The sequence below is a fragment of the Ambystoma mexicanum genome, chromosome 9 (genome assembly GCF_040938575.1).
Source record: "Ambystoma mexicanum isolate Mex_15411 chromosome 9, UKY_AmexF1_1, whole genome shotgun sequence".
NCBI classification, from domain to species: Eukaryota; Metazoa; Chordata; class Amphibia; order Caudata; family Ambystomatidae; genus Ambystoma; species Ambystoma mexicanum.
In genome coordinates, this window is record NC_090931.1 from 451,653,646 (window position 1) to 451,675,725 (window position 22,080).

The 22,080-nt window shown below is 45.5% G+C and overlaps 1 protein-coding gene across 1 annotated transcript in view; it reads left to right on the forward strand.

Annotated features, from left to right (window-relative positions):
- Positions 1–22,080, forward strand: part of LOC138488168 (ras GTPase-activating protein 4-like) — a 1,092,176-nt gene that overhangs the window by 345,566 nt on the left and 724,530 nt on the right. The gene's annotated exons all lie outside the window — the stretch shown is intronic.

Here is a 22,080-nt window from a genome sequence, read left to right on the forward strand (position 1 = left end):
GCTCTGCTTTTTCTTTTCAGGGATGCAAGTTCAGAGACATACCAGGTGCTACGTTTAGATGCAGGTTTCAGGCGGATCCTCATGAATGGGGCAAGGATGTCAAGAGTATTGGTGATGGCCGAGTGAAGGTTGCTGAGAGCAGCATCATTGGTAGAGTCTGAGGTAGCAGGGAAGGGGGGATGAAGGTAGAGACAAAGGCAGCATCTGAAACTTGTGTCATCGGCGTATGTATGAGAACAAGGTTGGCACAGATTTTGAGGGAACGGTAGGAGGGCTGAAGGGACCCAGGTGAGAGGAGAGGAGAGGATTATCTGACCAGGAGAGAGGGGTGAGCAGAGGGGGAGTGAGAGAGAGATCTGAGTGGATGATGGTGTCCAGGGTACCTAGCCAACAGAGGGAAAGAGAGGCACAGAGGTCAATGAAAAGAGTGGATGCTGAGGCAGGGGAATCCAATTGGATGCTGAAGTCACCCAAGAGGAGAAGTTTGGAGGTGGTTGAAAGTAAGGAGGAGCAGAAATCAGCCCATTCAGAGAGGAACAGAGTGGTAGCGCCTGGAAGCTGGTAAATGGTAGCAATGGTCAGAGTGGAGGAGGGAGAGATAACAAACCAACTTGCAAACCAGGTCCACAAAGGAAGAATAGAGTTGGGTCGGTACGATGAAAGAAGGAACCAACTCAGGATAGATTAAGGCAACCCCACCGCCAGCACAGTAAGGTTGACCCATGCCAAGAACGCCACAAGATTATCTCTGAATTCAAGGCCCCCCTCTGCTCTTCCTCTTCGTCCCCGTCTCCCAGTCACTGTGCGACACCCTTTCCGACCACTACTTCACCATTGCTATTGAAAGTAACCTTGTTATCCATGCTAAATGATCACCCTCTGCCGCCCTTTCACCGACCGCCCTCCTCAGCTGCCCCCAACACGCACCCACTTCAGTTCCTTCCCTGCGATCTCCCATCCTGAGTTCTCAAGGCTCTGCTCAAATAGCTGCCCCTCGGATTCCCCGGGAGACCCCTGCCTCCTGGCCCTCCTCAAAAACATTCTCTCATCCACCTGTGCAGGCACCCTCTCCAGATCTATAATTAACCACTCACCAACAGCTCGAATCTTCCAACTAGCATACAAAACCTCTCCCGTCAAACCTCTACTAAAAAAAGCCCTCTCTTGACCCCCTCCTTCCCACCAATTACCAGCCCATCTTTGACAATCGCTTTAATAGCCAAACTACTATATTGCACAGCATACTCCCAGCTGGAAATATTCAAAAATGATGCCATCAGTAGTTCGCCCCCTAAGCACAAAATACTGACTCCCATTACTGCACCCAAGCAGAGCGGGGGTGTCCCCCGCTCACCTTGGGTGCAGTAACAGGAGTCGGGGTTTGCAGGGGTGTCCCCCGCTTACCACAATGGTAAGTGGGGGACAAGAAAGTGAAACCTTTTTTTTTAAAACACCCTGCGGCGTTAGCTCTGACCCATGTAAGTAGGAGGAACTGACGCCGCAGGGATAGAGGGAAGTGTGCCGCCGTAAAGGTAAGTGGGGTGGGGGGTCGGGTAAGAGAATGTGGGCCAGGGGATGTGGGTAAAGTGATCTATTCAATCACTGCACTGCGTCGTAATTGGCGTCGACATTTACGTTGGCGCAGTTACGGGCAGAGCATTGATCACATAGATTCCTCCTAGCTCAGCCTCTTCACTGAATTTCCATGGCCTTCTTGACCCTGCCCAGTATGGCTTCAGACTCCTAGATGGAACTGAATCTGTCCTAGTCTCTATCTCACGTGACCTAAAAAGAACAGAAGACTCTGATGGCTGTGCCACTCTCATTCTGATTGACCTCTCCACAGCCTTTGACATGATCAACAACTCCATCCTCACAAAAAGACTCTTTGATCTAGGCATAAGGGAGTCCGCCCTAAGATGGATCTCCTCTTTCCTCTCTGAACGCTCCCAAATCGTCTTGTTCCATTCTTTTTCCTCTACCCCCCTCCGAAATACCCCACTGAGTCCCTCAGGGAGCCTCCCTCTCCCCCTCCTCTTCAACCTCTACCTTTCCCCCCTCCCCTCGCTCATCCACTCTCACAATGTCACATGTTATAACTATGTTGAGGACACTCAGATCATCCTCAAGATTGCCAACTGCCCCTCTTCAACCCATCCAGACATGGCATCCTCCCTCTCAGACATTGACCTGTGGATGACGAACAACCACCTGCTCCTCAACCCTACAAAAAATTAAATCCTAATCTGCAGCAAAACAGCGCTCCGTTCCCAACCTATCCCTTGGCCGTCTTCATTAGGACCTGTGCCCTCTGCATCCCCCTCAGTCAAAAACCTAGGATGCACTTTTAGCTTGGTCCTGACCATCTCCCATCACATCAATGCAGTCTCCAGATCATGCACCTTCTACCTCTGCATCCTCAAGTGGATTTTTCCTCATCTCCCCTACCCCCATAGAGTCTCTGCAATCATGGCCGCCATCTTCTCGAGCCTAGAGTACTCTAGTTCACTCTACCTATGCACGCCTACATACCAACTCAGAAAGCTCCAACAAATCCAAAACTATACAGCAAGGCTCCTCCTCGCACTGCACCCGAGAGAACACATCTCCCCCACGCTCAGGACACTTCACTGGCTGCCCATCAGTCAACAGGGCTCTTTCAAAGCCACTTGCATTACTCACCGCGCTATCCACAAGAAAGGCCCAGAATTCCTCCAAAACAATCTCACACGCTACCCCCATCAGAATCCTCAGATCTGGCTCAACACACCTGGTGGTTTCCCCTTTCAAGTTCTCCAGATTAGCAGGTCCCTGTTCTCCGTCCTCGCACCCACTTTCTGGAACTGCCTCACTCTCCAACTCATAGAGGATCACTTGGCCTATAGGAAAACCCTCAAAGTATGTTTGTTCCCTCCGCACATCCGGGTCCCCCCACTTCCCTGCACCCACTCCCCTACACTCGCACTCAAGCTCATCCAGCAATCACTGCCGCGCACACTCCACCGCCTGTCCCTCTGTCAGCTACTAGCCTTTTCACTGCTTTCATCCACTTTGTTCTGCCATCATGAACCCCTCCTTGGGGCTGCCAACCACATATGGAGGACTCATGAAGGCATTCTAGTATCCAGCACCTGAAAGAACCTGTCAGTATTGCACTCATGTTGGGCTTGGAGGGTGGGCAATGCTTCGCACTTAAATTGCACCATTGGAATATCACTCTGATCTTCTGGGAGGACATCTTTCAGATACTTCAGTTCCCCCCTCTTAGTCTGCACTGCATGTAACTCTAAAGCATATGAGGGTGGACCATGCCACCACATGTAATCGTAAAATGGGGACATGTTTGCACGAGACGGAACTAGGCATGGCAATATCTCGCTCCAAGATCCTCTTGGAGGCTGAGTATTATGTATTCATTCAGCACTTAGATCGTCTGCAAATCGTAACGCTGCTCCTTATGTGTAGATGGAACCCAGGATGTAGACATTGTTGTTTGTACAGCTAATGGTGCTAACCTATTACTCCTCTCACACACCGCACCTTTGCAACTTTGTAGAAGGTACAGGCTCATTCCACACAGCCTGCACTCACATATAACACAAACACTATTGCACAACACCTCTGCCATGAGAATGAAGCTACTTTTAACAACATGAATTCAAACATAAGCTTCCCACAAAACTCTCTATCTCCTTAAACACAATTCCCCCCCTTTGGTTCATAGTATACCTCTGCTGCACTCATCGACACACCATTCAGACATGAGTGACTAGCAGGGTCTTGGCCACCCTCACATAACTTTAATTGACTGAAATTTACACACGCATAATAACACCGCCCTATTCTCCCAACTTTTGTACTTCGGTCCATCCGTGAAAATTCAACCAACAGCGTGTTGGGACTATAATTATGGTGAAAGGCCAGAGACGTCTTTATGGGAGGGCTAAAGGGGCACTTGCCCCGGGCCCCCACCTTGGAGGGGGCCCCAAGAATGAGCCTTATTAAAAAAAAGTCACTTTCCCTAAATCAACAAAATCAAGTATCACACATCAGGATTTTATACGGTGTGCTGCTAAGGCTAAACCTATTTTCTGTATGTTAAGTACATTTTGTTCTGATCTTTTCATCGTGTAATGCTATGTTCACTGTGGTATACATAGTTTGCGTGGCAAAATACCTGTAGCATGCTCACCATTCTGTGGGGATTATAATGATCATGTGCAATAGCCAAAGTTGAAATGCATATTGATACATTTTAGCGTCCCCATAGTTCAGAGGATAGCTCAGTGTGGTAAGCACTCATTGCAGAGATATGCATCCATATGCAAGTTTACAATACCAAATTCCAGCAAGGCCGACTCAGCATGTGAAAGCAAAAGAAAATATCGAGGCTGAGTACCTTCAAAAGAAATACACCAAACGCAGGTTATAAAGATACACAGATCTTTATTCAAAGTAACTGAACAGTTTTCAAAGAAACAGAGTATCGGATAGCTATCAGGCCCTCAGTTAACCACAGCGAATACCAGCAAGTTTGGTGTATGAAGTGAGTGGGTCTGTACATCAGAATAGTCGTGCCTTTTATTCAGTATGTTATCTGATGTTCAATCCACTTGCAGGTTAACCATTTCCATGGGCTAGAGGTTCATGCCGAGTTTGTGCCCTAATTAATGCAGCTATACATTTAGGGGTTATCCTTAACATATTCGCAAACAAGTTACAGTAGCAACAGTGTGTCTTTGGATTGCTTTCACATATATCTTAAACAATATAGTCAAACAAGTGTTCAAATTGGATGCTCGAACAGTATTGTGCACAATATACGTTCGTGGATTAGTCTCGTTGGTACAGATAATCCTTTATACACAGGTCAACGAAGGACAAGGTCTCAGTACATGACCCTAACATTTGGCTTGCAGGCAGTTTACATATTAACTGGTACACAGAGGTCAAGACGGCCATGTTGCATTCACAATGACACTGTCCACCATCTAAGAACACAGGGTGACTTTAGAGAGAGAATCTAAAATGGCGGATGAACCTAAAATGGCGGCTTACACAGATTTAAGGTCAGGACCTCGCAACGCGGATTTCCTCGCAGACGACTTGGCCTAGGCCAATATATATATATATATACAAGTTCTAGAGGGTATAATATGATTTCCCGTTCGACAAACCCTCCTTTTGGCCTATGCCAAGCGCTAAACTGCTTCTAATCACTTTACGAATAATTCCACGTCTCAATGTCCACACACCCTGAATCACCATCGGAGATATCAATCACCATTAGATCGGTTACCAGAATTTCTTTCAGAACATATTCATTGGAGTTTATGTCTGGACATATACCAGGAAGACACTGTATACAGCAACAAAGGAACAACAGAATTCCCAAAATGATCAGCAAGACCAAGAGTACCTTCCAACCCCAAGATCGCAAGAAGTCCCAGAATCAAGCGGGAACATGCACTTCTGAACTTAGGACATGCAGATTCTGTATTGCCTTGAAGATAGTTGGGAAGGAATCTGGCACGAAAATGCAGCAAGCGGACCCCACTAATTTACAAACTAATTCAAATTAGTCCCATCGAAGTTCCCTGGGATGCTATCGCTCCAGCGACCAAAGAATAGTGCTCTAAGAGAAGCATAACATGCAGTTGTCAAAGGCAAAGGATGACTATACCAAACTAGCCCCTTAGCCCCATGTTGTGGTAAATGCGAGCAAACCCAACAGTTGAACTTATTAAAGATGGCATGTGTAGCATGCATGATGAGTAATAGCGTATTATTGTGATATCTCTGTTTATGCTGAGAATCCCTAGGAGATAGGGTGTGCAGATGCACAAAAGGAGTAGAAACAGTAGGTACATTTTCAGTCGGTAACAAATTCTCGAGCGGATGTACTTCCTCTAGATACCAGAAGCCTAAAACAATGACTATTATAAAACCAATTAGTATTATCATCAAACAACAATACATTCCCGGGGCCCATTTTGCAGATTGTCCTTTTTTCGCAGCTGGTCACACGTTCACTTATCATTTCTGTACGAGCTGTAGCGGTGACAGGCATTGTAATCTACAAATTAACACGCCAATATTTTTTTTGCTGGCGACCTCCAGGCCGAGCGTCTTCTTAGTCCTTCCACAAACCCTAGCCAACAGAATCCCTGTGTAAGCAATAGATCGGGCCAAAAAGGCAAGCCCTTGAAGATTCACCTTGATCGCACAGCCGAATCGTGCAGTAGGTCTATTTCCTAGGTCGCAGATTGTACCTCGTGCTTCCTGGTACTGAGTGATCTGAGAAAAACGAGTCATCACTTCCCGTTGGAAGCGACGTATCAAGAACCAAGAGAGGATGCAAGATCCGGAACAACAGCTTCCGGAGACAAAACTGTTGGAGAGTGTGGAGGCAAAATGGCTGTTTCCCCAGGCCCCACGGGCTCAGGGAGAGTCTCCGATGTACTCTCAATGCTGTTTACTGCTTCGGGATCGTTGATTGCAGTACTGATGAGGGGTTCTGTTTCTTCTGTATCGTATGGCACTGGGTGTGGAATCTTCTAGGTGTGGGTCACAATTTTTCCTGCCTGACACCTGCACCGCCGTTTGCATGACCAGCAGGACTTGGAAGGGGCCCCGCCACCGAGGTGCAAGTCAAGACGATCGCTCAAATGCTTTTATGCGGACCCAGTCACCGGGCCGTATGCTGTGACCTGGGCCCTCGTATCGTACAGGGAAAGCCTCTCGCACCTGGTGAAAAATCAAATACAAGTTTTTAGTCAACTCACTACATTAATCTGAAAGAAGTAGATTTTCCACATTTCGCAGTGAACGATTTTTCAGAAGGTTCCAGATATTAGCAGGCCTCCCGATAACCACCTCAAAGGGAGAGAGTCCAGTCTTAGTTTGAGGGGTCGTACACATGGATAACAACACGATCAGTAAGGCGTCCGGTCATTTTAATTTGGTGCCGGCACACGTCTTAGCGAGCTTGTTTTTGATGATGCCGTTGTGTCTTTCTACTAGTCCGGCACTCTGAGCGTGTCTGTCCGAATGGAACCGTTTATCGATTTGTAATCCTGCGCATATCTGCAGAATTACAGCAGTGATAAAAATGTGGACCATTGTCCGACCAGATGACTCTTGGTAGCCCGAACCTAGGGAAATAATCTTTTAACATAGTCTTTGCAGTAGTCATGGCTGTAGCATCTTTAACAGGAAAAGCCTCAAACCATTTGCTAAAAGCACACATGACAACTAACACGTATTTCAAGTTATTACATCGTTCCATTTCAATAAAATCAAAGTGTATAACCTCGAAGGGGACAGAAGGTGGACCAAAACTTCACCTAGGAGTTGGCGTTCCCTTTCCCACATTATGCTGTAAACAGATCATGCAGTTTTGGACAAAACGTTCAGCTACCTTAGAGATTTTGTCATTCACCCATACATTTTCCAGCATTTTTGTAATCTTGCGGGCACATATATGTATAGGGCCATGAGCCATGACTACCATCATCATAATATATGCGTCAGGAAGTAGCCATTTCCCTTCAACTCTGTCCACCCAACACCCATCATCATCAAGTTTCCCCAAGCCCTCAGCCCACTTTTTAGACTCTTCTAATGTGGCATCGGCTTGGATATCCCTCACAGAATCGATACTCTCATCCATAGTACAGGCATTTGTTGCTTCCCTTGAAGTATGTATGTCTAAAGAGAGGTCATTGGCAGTCTGTTTAGCTATCTGGTCAGCAAAAGCATTCCCTTTTTCTATATCATCTACAATCTTTTGATGCGCTGCGCATTTTACAATAGCTAACTGAATAGGGAGTGCAAGCGCTGAGAGTAGCCGTACTGTCAAGGAGCCATGCTGGATCTTTGTACCATGTGAAGTTAAGAACCCTCTTTCTGACCAAAGTCTCCCAAAGTTGTGAACCACCCCAAAGGCATACTGACTGTCAGTGTAAATATTCACGGTAAGCACTTCGGAAAGTTCGCAAGCTCGGGTCAATGCTATAATCTCTGCGGCCTGCACAGAGTTATGCGTGATTCTCTTGGTTTCCGCAACCGTTCTCAATGTAGTGATTGCATAAGCAGCTGTGGATGTACCATCCGGAAGTTTGAAGCAGGAGCCATCGCAAAACAGCTCCCCTTGCGGATTGTTCAAAGGAGTATGTTTTAGATCAATTCTACCCTTTGTCTCTTATTCGGTAGTGTAAAGACAGTCATGTAACTCTTCGTCACTGCAAGAAGTACCTTGCGGGAAAGGTAAGAGTTCAGCCGGATTAAGAACACAACACCTCTTAATTTGTATGTGTGGTGCAAACAAGATCAATTCATATCTTGTTAACCGTGCGGAAGTGAGGTGTTGCGTTTGAGTTCTGTTCAATAGAACATCTACAGAGTGAGGGACCATCAGAGTTAAAGCATGGCCTAGGACCATTCCCTCACTCTGTTTTACAGACGCAGCAGCAGCAGTGACAGCTCGCAAACATCTTGGCAAAGCGCATGCTACAGGATCAAGGGCGGAAGAAAAGTAACTGCATGGCCTACTCTTCCCTCCATGTTCCTGTGTTAACACAGCCAAAGCACATGCATCACATTCATGCACAAACAGCACAAAGGCCTTTTCATAATTTGGTGTGCCCAAAACCGGTGCCGAGCACAATGCAGTCTTGAGCAAATCAAATACACGCTGATGCTCCATGTTCCACAGCAATGGCGAAGAAATGCTCTTCTTCGTCAGAGCCAACATCGGCTTAATCGTTAACGAGAAATTAGGGATCCACTGTCTACAGTAAGAAGCCATTCCTATGAAGGCTCTAACTTCTTTCTGCGTATTTGGGACAGACATGCTAGAAATGAATTTTATCCCTTCAGGTGTCAATCTTCTCCCCTCCTGACAACAATATTGAAATTTCTTAAGCGAAGCTTTATGTCCATATTTAGCCAGGTGAATAAGCAACAACACAGTGCCCTCCTTACAAGCACTTTCTGAGTCGGGAGCTAAAAGCAAGTCATCAACATGTTGAAGCAGTGTAAAAGTAGAGGGCAACTCCAGGGTATCGAGTTGTTCTTTCAGAGCCCTACTGTAGATGCTAGGACTTTCCGTATAACCCTGTGGTGCACGGGTAAATGTGAAGGAGCGTCCCCCTAAGGTGAAATCGAACAAATGTCTACTGTCCTTGTGTATAGGAATACTAAAGAAAGCATTCTTTAGATCCACAACACTAAAATGAGTAGCTGAGGCAGGAATCATAGTCAGTATCATCGTCACATCAGGCACAATTGGAAATTGTGGAGCGACAATCTTATTGATGGCACGTACATCAATTATGAAACGAATAGGAATTGCATTATCGCCTTTTTTGTACATGGGCAAAATCGGACTATTGCATAAACTACCTGCAATTTCCTCAATCACCCCTCGATGTACAAAATCAGAGATGATGTATTTCAAAGCTTGCTCACCATCAGCTGAAATCTTATACTGCGGAATGAGCGGCAGGTTCACTCCATGTTTCAAAACAATCTAAACAGGCTCAATTTGTAAAACACCGACATCGTTGTCATCAACTGCCCATAAACACTCCGGAACAGCACTAAATTTCGGTGGCAAAGGTCTAGTCAAGAATTGGGAGACAGAAAGTTGCTGTGGTGAAATCGTCAAACGCACCCATCAGAGGAACAATGAATTACCACATTTAATTCCTTCAACAGATTCAACCCCAGCAAATTCTCTCCACAATTCAAAGTCAAAAGGAATGGGCAATGGTCCGTAAATGGACCCAAAGAAATAGGCACCGGCGAAGAAACCGGACAGACAACTGGTGTGACAGAAAACCCTACAGAAACATTGGTTTGCACTGACAGTGGAATGTTTGGAACCCGAGAATGATCAATGGAACACTTCTGCGCCCCTGTATCTATCGAATAGATGTTTCCTATTTCCCACTAACATTTCAACGTAGGGACCTTTCTGATTAAAGGGAATAGGCGTAGATTCCAAACCCTGTTTTAAGCAATCCTTACAAAACAGAATATCGTCGAAAGGAAGTTCTTCAGAGAGGTAAGCGGAAGAAGGATGATCAAATATGTTTCTAGTGTCCATACTTGGTGCCTGATTATCCTGTGAAAAAGGTTGCTGTTAATCTTGTGAAAACTGACCTGTACCAGGGCCCCCTACACCCGGGCAACCTCTGGGTCATCTACCCATATTTCCAAATGTGTTATTTGACCTCTGTCGAAGGACCGGGCATTGTGCACGCCAATGACCCTCTTGCCTACAATAGACACACTGGTTAATATTTACAGAACCCAAGGGCACATTTCCTTGTGGAACATACTGACCTCTAATTTGTGCATTACCCCCTCTAGGGCCTCTAACAATTTGCTGTAATAATACTTTTGTTTTCAGATCACCTTTTCACTTTTCGACTCTTTCATTTTCATTATTGACATGATTCTCATAGTACTGAGCCATGTGCAGTACTTCTGATTGAGACTTTGCTTGCCAAGCGCTCTCGGAAGACATAATTTGCGACTGGATGTCTGGCAACAATCCACACACAAATTCGTCTACCAATAATCTTTTCCCAGACTCTGTGCTTAAATCTTGTCCACTGAAATCCGAGAATACTTGTTCGAACCGATTAAAGAACTCGGTATTACCCTCAGACTTCCCTTGGACACAGGTGGTAAGCTTGTCCCAAATAATTCTCTTTTCGGGAATCATAGTTTTCAATTTCGCAACTATTCTTTCAGGCAAAGTTAGTATCACCTGAGGCGGTCTTTTGCAAGCTGGCCTTTCTCCATCGAGTCTAATTATGTTAGCCCATGTATCTCCTAACCCTGGTACATCATCTATAGTCCTGACCTTTTTCCACAAATCTACAGGCAGGAGTACGGGAAATAACAAATCAATATCACTTAAAGTGAATATTGAGGATTGCAAAACAGACTCTATTTCCTTATAGAACCCTGTCAGGTTTTTCCTAATGTCGGGAATAGATTGTCTAATGGTGTTCACTTCCTGTCTTGAGAACGGGACGTGAACAAACTGAGACACATAATGTGGAGGTATTTCTACAGCAGCTGTACCCGCTACAGCATCAGCGGGGATCTCAACTTTTGGGACAAGTGTCGGAGGAACCTCTCTCATAGGCAACTGAGAAGTAGGCAAATCCGAACGCTTACTAAGCAACAGAGCCAAATCGAGCGCTAAAGCAGCCGAAGAAGTGTCAAATGAAAAAGCTCTCTTGTAAATACTTAATAACTCTGTGGGACAACTAATCTTTCTTTTTACACACTCATCCTGTAGGTATTCTACCTTTACCTGTATCACTTTCCTCTGCATTTCTGGCGTATACTGACTATATGTGTCATATACTTCAACTGGAGTTATCGACGAGTCTGAGATTCATCTAATTGCATCCTTCATACAAATTCGCTGTTACCTCAGATATCAATTTGCGACACGGAAAGAACCGTTTCTGCACATACATACTATCTTCATCTTCATCCTCATTCTGTAATCTTTCCAACTCCTTTCTATACTCAAATACCCTCTCAACATGCTCGCGTACTTTCTCCACAGTGTCTCTAGAGAACTCTAAGGTGTTCAGATCCCTCAATTATTGTGGGAGATCTGTTTTGTTTAATCTGTCCCACATTACACATAAATGAATACCTAATCCCTCAATAAAAACATTTTTCTCAGGAGAATTGTCCATATTAGAAAGTGTGGCAAAAACATTAGTTCGATCACCCCCCTCCATACAATGCTTAGCCCACGCAATCAATTCACGTTTCTTCCCTGGAGGTACAGTATTGCGAGTAACAACCCTCGATCCCGCTCCTTGATCTACTAAAAGCGGTGCAGGACCACTTGGAAGAGGGAGAGTAAGCACGTTCAACGGAGGTGTTATCACTGGTACAACAGGAAAGAGTGGAGGAGCAGGTAGAGGAGCAGGCGGAGGAGCAGCAACAAAAAGAGGACCCACGACTGGAGGAAGAGGAACGACAAGAGGAACGATAGGAGCAGGAGGAGGAATAACAACAGGAAGAGGCAAAGCAGCAGGAAGAGGAACATACGGAGGTGGCGAAGTGGCACCAGGCCTTCGTTCATTTAACAATTTATCGATAAGTTTGTCGGAAACATGAAAGTCTTTAGAGGGATAGATTTTCTGGATACCAAGTGAGAAAGCCATATCCTATTCCTAGTCCACTCAGGCTTTTTATCTTGGTCATATTACAATGCTGTTTCGGCGTTCGTTTTATGACGACGTGCATGTTTTTCTCTACTCTTAAACTGCTGTAAAGCTTCTCTCTTCCAATTTTGTAATACGTCAAATGCTGCAGGTCTAGCCTTTTTCTTTAATAGTATAGATTCTAAGTATTCTATGCGTGGGATCTCAAAACTACCATTGATTGGCCACTGAAGTTCGAAAGCATGTCTATTTTGTCTGTGCCAAATATCATTAAACACTATACTACCAATGCAATGCTTACAGTACATAGTACAAGCCGGCGACCCCTCCTGTGGCACCGGACAGCTAAATTCCAAAGATTGTCTGTCACTGCGGAATAATGCTCTAAAGCAGGCAGACAATTTCCCAGGCATGTCAGAATACTGGTGTTACCTGGTCAATAATTGTACTTGCAAGTGCAATGCTCCAAAACAATTTATCAGGATACTTAAGAATTGGGTCACGACTCACCTAATCAAGCCTAAGGAGGTCCGATTGGATTTCAAAGTTTTTCAAAAAATGTTACCTCGTGTTTGGTGATTTTGGCAAATCTGCCCGCCTCGATATGTGGACCCTCGTCAAGATGCCGACTCGGACCGTGTGCTCACCGTCCAGGGATTGGGCCGTGCAGCGCTGTTGAGGTGTTGCGTCTCATTCAGAAAGGGGCCCCTTTTCTTTACACCGTCCGATCCGGGTCCGATAGCAGTGTCAACCTTCAATGAGCTGGCATCAAAGCAAAAGAAAATATCAAGGCTAAGTACCTTCAAAAGAAATACACTAAACGCAGGTTATAACGTTACACAGATCTTTATTCAAAGTAACTGAACAGTTTTCAAAGAAACAGAGTATCGGATAGCTATCAGGCCCTCAGTTCACCACAGCGAATACCAACACGTTCGGTGTGGGAAGTGAGTGGGACTGTACATCAGAATAGTCATGCCTTTTATTCAGTATGTCATCTGATGTTCAATCCACTTGCAGGTTAACCATTTCCATGGGCTAGAGGTTCATGTCGAGTTTGTGCCCTAATTTATGCAGCTATACATTTAGGGGTTATCCTTAACATATTTGCAAACAAGTTACAGTAGCAACAGTGTGTCTTTGGATTTCACATTGATCTTTCACATATATCTTAAACAATATAGTCAAACATGTGTTCACATTGGATGCTCGAACAGTATTGTGTACAATATACATTCATGGATTAGTTTCATTGGTACAGGTAATCCTTTATACACAGGTCAACGAAGGACAAGGTCTCAGTACATGACCGTAACATTTGGCCTGCAGGCAGTTTACATATTAACTAGTACACAGAGGTCAAGACGACCATGTTGCATTCACAATGACACTGTCCACCATCTTAGAACACAGGGTGACTTTAGAGAGAGAATCTAAAATGGCGGATGAACCTAAAATGGCAGCTTACACAGATTTAAGGTCAGGACCTTGCAACGCGGATTTCCTCGCAGAGCGACTTGCCCTAGGCCAATATATATATAAACAGGGTCTAGACGGTATAATATGATTTCCCGTTCGACAAGCGTTTCAAATGTATGAAGTTGTTAAGCCTGCATGTATATGTACTTTGTTTTATAGCACTCCAGGTGTTATCATCACCAATGTACCTGCACCAGATAGCGGTTGCCATAGAAAATAACATAGCAACAGTATGTTGAAGGTCTAGAAATTGGTTTGTTTAGATGGGGAGTTGTAAAACCTAGGCAGGCACCTCAAATTATGACAATAAAGTATTAGAGGTGTGTATGTATCCAAATTCCAGACTGTGGAACCAAAGCGTTCATGCTTGGATCCTGGCTTTGCCAGCAGACGATACAGTGATCCTGGACAAATCTTATATGACTACCAGTACTGTACTGCCTTCTATGAAAAGGTTTGCTTCTCACATACTGGTGGCATTGTTTGGCGAATTTACTGATCGTTCCTATCATGTAGGCCATTTGAGTGGAAGAGTTCTACACAGAAGAGAGCAGACCAGATATTGGAGGCTTCTTACAAGCATAGTTTAGGATCAGCTTATGTGACAACAAAACAGTTTGCTTTTTTGTACAATTCAAAGGGTTTTTTTGCATGTTTTTAAATACCCTTGTGCAAGCCTCTGTTTGGGGTGTATTTAAAGCTTTAAAATACAAAAGAGAAACCCATCTGAAATCTTTTAAGATCACATCCTTTAGTATGCTGGTATTTATATACTTTCCTTGATGATGGAGACAATGAAGCTAGAATCATTTCCATTTTGCTCAATATGTTTCTATAACGTTTTGTTTTTTAAAAATGTGTATATATTGGGTTATGTGATTTTCATATTTTCCAAGTCAGTTCTGTAAAATGGGATTATTTTAGTTCAGGGTAAAAACTAGAAAAGAAATTGGTAAAGAGCAGAAATTGCAGAGTGGGTGCGAAACCCATATTCACCTCTTAATCAGTGTGTGATCCTGGGTATCTCATTTAATATTGTATTTCCTCACCTGTCAAAATTGCAAGTCCCTAAACCTTTCAAAATTGTCAGCCCTTCAGAGTGATTTCGTTCTCAGAGTATGATCTTTAAAAAAGACTCACTCATGGGTTCACTGGCTATGTATAATGTTGCTTGCTCTATAATGATAGTGAGCATTGATATATTACACACCACTTCCACCTGTTTCTTTGCTCTTGAATGGCAACACTGCTTGAAAAACATGTCCCACTTCTAATCTCAGTCTGTCTGGATACAGCCACCTTCCTGGTATCTTCAAATCGTTATCCACTCTCTATGCTATGATATGTGTAGTTTTATCCTTGCTTCCCATTGGTTGCCTGTATCCATGCTTGTGCACTTTTGTTGTCTCTGAGGCAGCTAATCTGAGTCGTTTGACTTTTCTAGAATATGTGTACCTGTGTCATAAAATCTGTGTCCTGCAGTTATTCCATGTCCAGTATATCTTCCTCGAGGCTGCTATTGATAACATGGTTGCTGTATCTATGCTTGAACACAAGTACCCTTGTCGTAGAATGCTAATGTTGCCTTTGAAATGCTACTCGTTTATCAATCTAATTACAACAAGAATGAAGAGGGTAAGGTACCTGAAAGAGTGTTAACCATGCTTATGTTGATCTCTGCGAGGCAGCATATGAAGCTATGGGTTGTTATCGTGACACGGGGTGCGGTGCACTAGATATTCTATATCCCTTAATTCTTTTGGTCTGTTCGATGGGGGCCCCCAGAGATGTCCGTGCCCAGGGCCCCGAAAGTGCTTAAGATGGCCCTGTGAAAGGCGCTATATAAATGACAAAATTAATGAATTAATCTATGCAAATGTGTTTAGTATTAAGTGCAGGAAACCGGTTTCTCACTAATTTCTTTCACTTTAATGACATAAAGCCTGCCCCCTCACCTCTTGAAATCCTGTTCCTGGCTGTTGAACCACATATCTGCTCATGACACCGAATTGGCTCCTACGCCTCTTTGTTGGTTTCTGGTTTCCCATTCGCCATGTTAGCATTTGGAGTCCAGCAGCTTGCTGTTGAAGTCCATGGTGTTATATAACAATGAGTTTTCCTCACAGCATCCCTTCATATATCAATGGGAGTTTCCATTAATCCATTTATTAGACCCGGGAAGCAGGTCTTTTCAGTGATGTTTTATGCTGGGAAGGCAAACCCCTGAGGCTTACGTGCCATTTTCACACAGCAGGAGCCGAGTGGGTGGATGATGAGCTGATAGAGGCCGCCCTTCACAAGGTGGCTGGGTGTCAGCAGATAGGAAAGCGCCATTGAAGTGCACACAGACTTCATGACAAAGCATTGGTGCATTCATATGGTAGCGATGGTGGCCTATAGAACGCATGCCTTAATGATTCATCCAGGTATTCAATTTGTCATTCAATGTGACAAGCACTTTTGTCTGTCGATGAAGGCAGTCACACTCACGCACTTTCAGACAAAGGTTTGTGGCTGCCCGCTGTTAATATATGGATAGTAATATATTTTTTCCTTAGCTGTATTTTGCCTCTGACACATCATTGTTACATGCTGTTTTGTATGCGAGTTATATATGCAAGTTGTATTGGGAGGATAGCTCAGGGGCATACGCTCGCCTTGGAAGCAAGACTACACGGAGCACCACAGGTTCGATCCCAGGGTCTCTGCAAATAAACCATATCATATATTAAGTTGTAAAAATAAATACACTTTAGGTTGAATCTACATAATGGATGATTTTTTCTATGCATTCAAGATTGGTTCAGGATTTAACTTTCTATTTTTCTGATTCATTTGTTTTATTTGCATATGTGCTGTGCTATGTATCACACTTTGGGTCTCATTATGAGTTGGGTAGTAATACTATGGATTTACTCTTTACCGCTGTGGTGTCGGGCAGAAATATCGCTGTATTACAACTTGGCAGGAGCGTGCACTCATCATTGGCGGTAACAGTAATGACGTCTGGTGGAATTACCGCCAAAACTGATTCCATGGCGGTAATTTCACCAATATTCTCTGGAATTACTGTTACCTCTGTACATTCAGCAATAATTCTGTGGGCGGAATTACCATTGGCGAAATAGCGTAATCTCTGGAACAGGAAGCAAGGATGTGGCCATTTTGAAAAACTCAATCTGATCTGACTCCACCACTACCACCAGTAGCCATCCAGACCCACAGGACGGGGAAATTGTGTACCAGGAAAAATCCAAAGGAAAAGCTCCAGACCACAGGCAGAGGAAGCAAAAGTTCAGTGAGGCTGAGCTACAGATCCTCACTGATGAGGTGGTGACCCACCCTGAGGAGCTATATGGCTCTGGGTACCGCAAAACATTGGTGCAATGAAAGGCTGACCTCTGGACGGCATCCGTGAGAAGGTCACAGCGGTGAGCACAGTCCTACATGACGGTGAGGCCTCCAGGAAGTGGTGGAATTATCTAAAGGCCAGGGTCTGCAGCCTCCTGTCCAAACACAGGTGGGAGTCATCGGCCACAGGAGGCAGCACCAGGCTCCCTCTTGTCCTGACCCTGTGGGAGGAAAGGGGCCAGCTCCATCCTCCACATGTAGGGGATTGAGAGAGTTGGGAGTACCGAGACTGGGGCCAGCAGCTAAGTAGGATCTGGTGAGTTTCAGTGTCCCTCCAGCCCATCCCCTGACAATGCACTAGCCTAATGAACATCCCAAGGCTGTGCACCTTAGCAGAGGAGTGCCCAATGGACAGGGTAACATGCCACCACATGTCAATGCGCCCAAAGGATATGCCACCCATTGCAGAGCTGGCATCAGGCGTAGGTGATTCGGCCAGTCGCCTGCAGCACATGTCACATCAGCCTCCCTGACACTCCAGCTTGCAGTACTCTAACAATACCTCGCTTTGCTAGTGTGGTGAAGGCTTCCTATCCCAATGGAAAGCAACCAACTCCTGTACTGGAGCGGGGAGTCAATCATTTCAACAGAGCACCACTTCGGAAGGCTACCCCATTCTGGTATTGGAGCAGCACTTAGTTGAAATCATTGACTACCTTCCTTGGCACAGAAGGAGCTTAATGCTTTTCATTCTGATATGTCATTGCAGCTACACCAGCATGGGTCCGCAGGGCTGCCCCATGCTGTTGTTGTTGTTCAGCAACCACAAATGTAGTGCCACCCCCCTCCTCGGTGTTTGGGAGGCAAAAAATATATTTTTACTCATGTACTGCCAGGGCTAATGCTGGCACTGTATGGAGAGGTAGGTGGGCAAGTGGCATGCATTCATGCAAAGAAGTATGAATGTGCATAGGAGCACATACAACTATGTGCAGCACTCATGTGTGCAGAAAAATGCCAACTGCCAAAGTGGACCCTCAGCACAACCCTATGTACAGGCCACCTTGGCAGCACCAGGGGCAAAGAACTCATGCCAATGGGGTGTACACCCTCATCAGACACTAACCCCACCTTGCTGTCGCCAAATGCATTGCCTGCAAACAACCATATCCTTCAGGTCACATGTGTAGGATGTCTCTCTGCCATGTAGCAAGTGTGACTAGAAAGCCCACGTATTAGCTGATAGAAGGAAGACTATCAGCATGTCATTGTTCACCCAACAGGTTCACAGGTCACTCAGGAGAAGAAGGAGAATGCAGGCCCATCCACATTCGATGGGCGGACTAGGCCAACAGCAACCATGCCTGCACCACCTAGCGATAGGAAGGGAAGACGAAAGGGTAGGATTGTGACACCATGGCCCAGCAGCGCCACACATGCTAGTGCCAGAACGGCAACCAATCGCAGCAATGAGGACACAGTTGCATGTCCTGAACCCCTGGCACCAGCAACCGCTATCCAACGGCCAGCCACTCTGGTCGTTACAGGGGAGCCATCTGCTGGCAGCGGCGCAGGAGAAACTGTCCATGCACCCACCCAATTGGCCCCTGATACCCCCTCTTCACCTGAGCGGGACACCCATCCACATGGGCAGCATGGCCAGTAGTCAGAGGGTGACACAGATGGAAGGTTGCACGGCTCACCCTGTTTCAGTCCCAGCCCTCCCTGTATCCCTCAACCCATACCGCATGCATCACAGGATGCCATGTGGAGGAGGCTGGATGCTATAGAGCAGCGCAAGATGCACTTGGAAACACTTGTGGACAATAAAGTTCAACACCTTCAGGCCATCCATAACTGTGTTCAGGGCACCTCACAGAGGATAGCGAGGGCCAAGGACCAGAACCGACGACAGAAAGCTGTTACATCTACCACCCTGACTGTCATCAGGCTGAGGGTGAGGGAGATGACGGAGAGTCTCTCAGTCTTTGCCTAGGTCAGCATGCTCTTGACACTCCAATGTATCCAGCTGCCAGAGTCAGACCAATCCACCTCCGTCACCCCACACATAGGGATCTTCGCCAAGCATCCCAAGCAACCACTCCCCAAGCAATCTGGCTCCAAAGGTGCTGGAGAAGAATAGTAAGGGCAAGAGGTCATGCAAGTGACTGCATGTGATTTTAGGCACAAGGGAAGTGGGGGGAAGGTGTGCTGGGGATGGTCTGTGAGGAGTGAGAGTTGGGACAGGGTGTGTTGGGCTGGCGTTGTGGAGAGGGGGTTTGAGGGATGTTTTCACATTTCAAGATAAAAATAATAATTCACTTGAAGCAATGCTATAACATTCCTCATTTTGTACATGTGTTAAATTCATGGCGTGACTATGTTCACAGAGGTGCAAGCATGTGGATATCACTGTGCTCAAAAATTACAATCACTCAGGTCTTGCCGAACCAGATGTTCCATCACTGCACTCTTCCCTGCCACCGCATGGAAGTGCATCACCCACAATCAGTGTGTCCACTTCTGGGGGTGGCATGTCCACATCAGGGGGTAGAGGGACATTCCACATGAAGAAAATGTTGTGCAGCATGGCACAGGCAAGAACAAAATGTGCAACCTTCTCTGGCCTGTACATTAAGGCCCCTCCAGTCCAGTGTAGGGACTGGAAATTAACCTTCAACAGGCCAAAGGTTCACTCTATGCAGAGCCTAGTTTGGACGTATGCCTCGTTGTAGGCCACCTCCTGTGCGGTCTGTGGATTCTGCACGGTTGTCATTAGTCATGCTTGCTGGGAGTATCCAGAGTCACTTGCAAGGACAAAGGTCATAAATGTCAGTCACAGAGCATTGTGGATGTGTTGCCTTTTACAACGACATGTTGATAGAAAATCTGTCTATACATTCTACGAGTATTGTCACACAACATGTCTTACAATCACAGTACGTGCATGTTTTGTCATTATCTATTTTCTTTGTCATGTGACACCATGCACACAGTTCACGGCCAGCATTTGTCATTTTTAGGATCTGGGATTGTCATGGTAGGATGGCATGGGACCTGTGTTGGGCCTGTGTGTTGCTCTCATGCATGTGCCCTGATGGTTGGTTAGTTTTACTACTGCAGGTTTGTGTTGTCTGCATCAATTCCATGATGGCATCATATACATGGTTACCTGAGTACATGGCATTACTAGTGCCAGTGTGGCAGTCCTTTGGTGCAGTGTAGAACATTGTGGTTCCTGTAGTCATTTGTGTGTGATGCTAGCCTATTGGGGCAATGTGCATTGGCAGCTTACTACTGCATTGTCCATCATGTTCAAGTCCTGTGGGTTGTAGACTGTCGTGTGCCGTGAGCGGGCAGGTCCTGCATGTACAGGGCTTTGACAGTACATGCATTGTTCAGTTGTGGAAATGCCCAACTTTTACATAGCATTTCAGTTTTAAAGTTTAGGTGTGCAGTAGGGCACTTGTTCTCACCCCAAATGTATATGTGTTGCCCTATGTGCCTCTACATGTATGCAGGCAGTGTGCTTTTCTGCGGACCATGGCATCTTGTGTAGAACCAGGGAAGCGGGCACAGCAGGTGTGATAAAGAAGTCAGGATCCCAGGACATTCAGGGAGCCATACTACTTCAGGTTGTCGTATACCTCTTCAGATGCCTGGGGGGCCACCAATGCTACATTGGTGCAGTCCACAGCAGCAATCACCTTAGTCTTGCGGGGTAGTTTAGTTTAGTTTAGTTTATTGTTTGCTTGTTAGGCACTTATACAGCAAATATATTCTGTTTCAAAGCACCCACAGGTTGTCAGGTAGGTAACATTGGATTGTAGTACAATTAAAATATACAGAAATACAGTGAGCGAAGGGACGGCCAAACCTACCATTCCTTATGGGTATTCAGAACCTGCAAGTGAAGCAAGGAAGAGGTCACAGGGGTAAGTGCCGGGATGTCCGTGCTCGAGGGGGAGGCACAGATGAAGTGCAAGTTATGGTAAGTAGTGTGCGGCCAGGAGTTGTGTTAGGTGGAAAAGTGCGAGTCTCCAGTGTGGAAGGTGTGCCAAGGCAAGTGCTGAAGGTAGACAAAATCTTGGGAGATTGGGTGTGTTTGGTCAGGAGCCCAGAGGATACAGAAAGGTCCAAGGCACCAATCAAAGCAACTGTGAGATTAGCAGATGAGGGAAGAAGGGAAGGAGGAGGAAAAGAGGAAAGTCTTGAGGTGCTTTCAGAACTTACGAAGGTCCTTGTCAAGATGCAGATGGAGGGGGAGGCTGTTCCTTAGGAGGGATCCAGCCGAGGAAAGCGATCGACCTCCTACTCTCTGTTTAGCGACACACTTTACACACAAGGAGTTGGTGCCAGAGGAACAAAGAGGTCTAGAAGGAAAGTATTTTGTAAGAGAGAGTTGCAGATAGTGTGGTCCCCGGCTCTAGACAGCCTTGTGGATGATGCAGAGGGATTTGAATTTGATCTGTGCAGCCAGTGGATACTTTTTCGGGCAGAAGAGAAGCGGTCCCTGGGCTTAAGGCCAAGGATAAGTCTTGCTGCTCTATTCTGGATTAGCTGAAGGTGTTACAGAGTGGAAGAAGGTAGAATGTGGAGGTGGCTGCTCCAATAGTCAAGCCTAGAGAGAACCAGGGCTTGGGAGAATTGAGATTCTGAGGGAAAATGAGAAAAGGAAGAATTCCTTTGAGAAGCTAGAGTTGAAAGTGGGACTTCTTAGCAATGTCTTGAGTGTGAGGGAGGAAGGAGAAATCTAACGCTGAACAATCTGCAAGTGGGATTTAACCCAGTAATTTTCTTTTCGTACACCACAGGAGAAGGCTGACCACAAACACATTGAATTGTTTGTGTTAAGAAAAGCCCTGATTTGAGAAAGGCACCCGTAGTGCCGAAATACGTGTAATCGAAGGGCACCTCCAATAAGAGGTTGAATACACGAGAGTGTTAAAATTAAAAACTGTTTCACTTCATTAACTTTGAGTGTGGCACAATTTAATGGGGAGGACAATTACACTGATTGCATTAAAACCTGTCAAACACA